This window comes from Macrobrachium rosenbergii, chromosome 51, assembly GCF_040412425.1.
Source record: "Macrobrachium rosenbergii isolate ZJJX-2024 chromosome 51, ASM4041242v1, whole genome shotgun sequence".
In the NCBI taxonomy this organism is placed as follows: Eukaryota; Metazoa; Arthropoda; class Malacostraca; order Decapoda; family Palaemonidae; genus Macrobrachium; species Macrobrachium rosenbergii.
In genome coordinates, this window is record NC_089791.1 from 19,713 (window position 1) to 25,000 (window position 5,288).

At 36.6% G+C, this 5,288-nt stretch overlaps 1 long non-coding RNA gene across 1 annotated transcript in view; it reads left to right on the forward strand.

The window, feature by feature from the left end:
- Positions 1-1,958: 1,958 nt before the first annotated feature.
- The window catches only part of LOC136833496 (uncharacterized), a 4,292-nt gene continuing 962 nt past the window's right edge, over positions 1,959-5,288 (forward strand). Inside the window, exon 1 of the long non-coding RNA XR_010851488.1 lies at positions 1,959-2,241. This is a non-coding gene — a long non-coding RNA (uncharacterized lncRNA). The remainder of the gene's footprint in view (positions 2,242-5,288) is intronic.

The following is a 5,288-nucleotide window of genomic DNA, read 5'->3' on the forward strand; positions in this document are numbered from 1 at the left end:
ATTAACGGGAAGAAGAAGAAGAGCTCTATATTCTTAGAGGAAATGCAACCTGTTTGGTGGGAGGTTTCCGTTACTTTGGGGACTCACTTGACTGTGACGCAAGGAGTAAGTAAGTGGCGGGTTTGGGGGGCAGGATGAAAGAGAAAATGATTGCGAGACTACTTGTTTCCCAACAGTAAACTAATTTATAAACATTTGAATGGTGTACAACTACTACTCGACGAGACGCGAAAATGGATACGGACAAAGAAAGTTTTAATAGTATGTTTAAAATTCTGGGCGGGAATGTGATAGAAATCTTTATAATAAAAATGCAGCAGGTACTGAAATGTAGACATGTGATGCGAAATGTTCTTAAACAATTTGTCAGAAAAATAGGAGATGGGGAATACTGTTAAGACCTCAGCTTGAAGACAAGGGAAAGACGGAAGTCGCGTATGACAAGTGAAGTGGGGAAACTGACATAAGAACATTAATGAAAATGAGCATTTATTGGTTTCTGTATCATCAATGTACCTGTTGGGGGAGTGTTCTGATTTCTTTCCCGCATGTGACTGAAAATTACACGAGTCACCTTTATTAGGTGTGTTGGGCGGTGAAAGATGGGGGAAGGCGTTCGTTGCTCCAACAATTAATACTGTTTGTATGTCTTCGACGAAAACTTGACCATGAAAACTTGACCAAGGTTTTAGATTTTTTCAAATCTTAAACTTGCATGCTTCTGCTGGTTACCTCTTTACACACACACACATTCTCATCTCTCTCTCTCTCTCTCTCTCTCTCTCTCTCTCTCTCTCTCTCTCGTTACCATTCACGGTGAAACATCCTGAAGTGAAGTGGTTATAGGTGTTTTGTTAGTTGCGAATATTCAGACAGAATACAAACCGAAATATTTAGGAAGGTATTATTAACATATGGAAACTGAATTTTAAGTCTTCTTGGTTTGTCTTCGTCGCTTAGAGAACTTGCTTTTAAGTCTGCACTTTCCAGCGAGAAGTTCGTTAGCTTCATTAGATCTGAAGGAACGTTCAGTGAGTTTTCGTACTGACTGAAGCAAATTGCTCTTGATGAAGCTAGGAGTGGGAAGCAGATGGGCTCTGCTTATGTTTAACTGTTAGAATTCGGTGGAAAGTGAGTTTTCCGCTTGGGAGCAATCTGACATTTAAACGCCAACAGAAGTGTACTGGATGTTTTGTTATCGGCGTGCTGCCAGAAGAAACCTTTTCCGGTGACTGGTTACTTTGTTAAATCAAGAAAGGCATCCGGTCTTCGCTTATGTTTCATTTGTAGCTCAGCTTCTGTGATTTGGCCCTTTTATATTACTCGGTAGTTTTTTTTTGTTTTTTTCTAATTGACCATTCATCAATAAACATTAACAAGAGACAAATTAAACTGCTGGTAGTAAGGTTGCAAGATTCTGTGATGTGAAATCGGAAAATTCTCTCTCTCTCTCTCTCTCTCTCTCTCTCTCTCTCTCTCTCTCTCTCTCTCTCTCTCTCTCTCTGCCCAGAGTGGCTGGGAAGCCTCTTCCTAAATATATTGTCATAGTTTGCTCGAGTACCTATCTAAATATTCAAATCACTTAAATTGCCACATATAGTTGCTATACGAGGGTGGTGAAACATTCTTATCAGACCTTGAGACTGGTTGGTGTTATGCATACAGTTTTGATCATTCCTATAATCCCATCCATTTATTAATCATGTTTTTCAAAAAGTTACCTTTGTTTACATTATTTTGCTTGCATAACGGCATAATGTTTTGTGACGGCATACTAGTAACGGTCATTAGTAGTTATTTGCTGTATTTAATAATGTTGCATGCTTAATTCGCCAGAAGAGGAAAGCTACTGTACAGCGCCTTAATATAATAATAATAATAATTTTATTGAATACTAATTTTTGACATGTACACTGCTACAGGTTTCTTCATGAAACCGTGTATGACGGGACATGAGACTAAAAGTTTCTGATCTGTATTTCGGTACTTCTTCCTTACCCAGTGAAGAAGTTCTGTACTAGTGGACATCAGCTAATGAATGAGTTGTGAGGAGGCCGTGAGACATGGATGATGACTGCTGACCAGTGTTTAGTGTGTAGGACCATTATTCGCCGTTGAATAGAATGATTACTCTAGGATTTTTCTGCACTGCCATAAAGATCCGAGTCTAGTTTAGCTTGGCAGCTTAACATCACATCTTCAGCAACCATGGATTGCTCATAAGGAGAAAATTAACGACAGGTGGGTTCTGTCTATGGAAATTTGTTATAAAGCGATATCTGCAGTTAATTTACGTACTGGCTTGAGGCTACATATTGCATCGAGGCAAGTGTTGTTAGTATAATATATATAGCTGGATAGCTCGAAATTCCAGGCAAATTTTGTGAGCGCCTCCATTTGTTAAAGGAAACTTGGTAACTTTAGTATTAATATAAATCTAACAGATGCTTTAGTCATACTGAGAAATGTATCTTGGGCTCATCTGCAGCTCTGACCACTGAGCCACTGCAGTTGAAATCATCTCAAGACTCTTCTCTACGAGTATAGTATGAGGAATTCTCGATGTCCTTTTTAAAGAATTCGATAGAATCCATCTGTTTTTTTCTGAAATTCAAGTTCTCATTTTGAGAGCAGTTTTTATTTAATTTCAAATGGCTGCAAATGCAGCTTGTTTGAACAACTGGTCTATAGCTGAGAGCTTGGTCTGTATGTTTTGTATTTGTCATTGAATAACAATGAGAATTTATAAAACTTACAATGCGCATTCGGTTCATCCAAAAGGAATATTTTGCTGCACTCGGGAAGATAAAGGATTTTGTTCCAAACTTTTCACCTAGCATGATCCTTATTTCAGCTTGTGAGAATGATTGATTAGGCGCCTCAGTGATGCTGGAGGGTGTTCAGACACTCCCTGCACTTAGAAACATTTTTTAAAAATGTATTTCCGTAATGACTTTGGATACTAAATACAATATTCATATAACTGCAATTTTTTAAATGTGTACTTAGATGAGGGTTAATTTGCCACGTAATTCCTTTTCCCAAATTGGCTAGACTGAGTGTTGTTATTTCTGAAATTTCTTTCTTCCTATTATAACCCTTGGTTTTTTTTTCTTTAGATATTCTTCTCTGTTTCACTTAAGTGCTGGAATAACGTACCTTGTTTGTTAAGCGCGGTGATATAAGATGCCTGCTTATAATGTTCCAGTAATTTCCTCAATTTCTAATTTCTGGTTTCACAGCCTGGGTATGCCAGAAGTTAAGTAAACAATTCTCTGTAACGTCTGCAACTTCCCCCGTTAGGTGATAAGCATTTATGGGAGGATGAAATAATTTTATGCGTTCATTTGATGTATTGACGTAATCTGTTCAATTGGCTTTACCTATAGTGGAGACGAGTCGAAGGTATTCAATACTGTGTATCCGTTCAAGTAGTATGCACCAATTATCACTCCCATAAGGAGTTTGTTTGCTGACCCTCTCCCAATAATGGTGGTTACGATTTGGATCATAACCAGGAGAATATCCAGATTTTTCTTTACTAGAAAGTCTGCGTTTTCAAACAAGGAATTCCCTCTACAGTATTGCCTCTTGTGTAATTCCCTTAGGAGCAAGATCATGTTGCGCAAGATGTAACACTGTCGAGTGCCGGAAGGTTTTCTTTTCCTTTACGCTAAAACTGTAGTATGCAGATCGTACGTACGTAGTGCCAGTGTTGTTGCTGCTAATGTTTCTTATTAAGAGTTTTCTGGATCTCGGTTGTTTGGCACTTTTCGCATATATTAGTAATGCTTTAGTCTTTAAATTTTCCCAGTATTGAACTGAGAATGAAGAGTCTTTAATTATGTTCATTGTTAATTACTTAGTGCTATTTATGTTACCACAAGAGTCAGTTTAGCATAAAGATTGTTCTTAATGTCATGAATAACCTAATATTGTATATACTTTGTTCTGTACAATTGTGAGATAATTTGTATTTTTTTTCTAGTGCTGTGCAGAATTTTATTGTTAACTGCCATTGGCAGTAGCTGTTAGCTGAGTAACTGAGTGAGGAACTGTGCACAGTACTGCTATGAATTTTCAGGGTCTGATCTTGGTCTCGTTGTGGAGTAACATTTGCAGCATTGAAGTTTTTGTCCTTTTCTGATATTTTTTTGAAAACCTTTTTATGGAATATCTACTGGTATCAAAATGTTTAATATGGATTAATCTTGAAAAGATTCCACTTATTCAAGTATAATCTCTTGTTTGTTCGACTATGTTATTCAATATTTTAAATACACTGAGCCATCTGTTCATTTCACTACTGCGGGGTCTTCAGCTTATTCCACTGTCATTGTCGAATATAATTTATAACATCTGAATAGAGAATGCTCGTAGCTTTCGGAGGACTGAATCATTAATTTTCTGCGGACTGGACATTTGATGCCCAACTTCTTGTCCTGGCAAAAACTTAAAATTGGCTTGCAGATTTAACTGAAGACTTTTGTTAGTTTTTTTTGTAATCTAATGTTCTCATATATGGAATATTTTAATTGAAGACCTTTAAGACTTTTTTGAACTCATCTTTGGAATATGGAAAATATTTCTCTTGAATGTCGCTTGTTGAAAATTGCTCTGAATCTTAAATTTTAGAAACCTAGTGTTGTGCTTCATGTGCCTGGGAGTTGCTTATTAGGTCCTTTCTCAAAAGACGTCTAACGGCTTGCTAAATTAGGTAGGCAGAAGGGAATAAACTGTATTAAATCACCAAGTTAGTTGACTTACGTAGGATGTATTTTTGGTTCTGTATTTTTATTTTATTTTATACAGCTCTTCTTAGGTTCTGGTGTAGCTTATTCGTTAAAGAAGCAATACCAATACTTAGTAAATGTGTCTGTAAAATATTGTGTATAACTTTTATATCTGTGTCTGTAAAATAGTGTATAACTTTTAATATCAAAAGTCTATATAATATATTTTCCTGGATGTAGTAATTCTGCAGCCTTTATACAGGTTTTGCTTCTGTATAGTGCGGTTCTTGATACAAACTAATTTTCCCATATTCTTTTTTACCCAAGCAATGTTTTTGGATATATTTTGAGTTTCCTTAGTGCAGTTTGTCCTGTTTTGACGGCAGAGCATTTTCGCATTTTCATCACTGATATAGGTGTCCAGAACAGATTCTGTAACATTTTTGTTAGCACTGGATCACAAGAGTGAGTGCTTGTCTTGTATATTCTACTGTATTTCCCATTATCCAACAGGAGATATATAACACAGTATCACTAGCTGTCTTTTAAATTTTC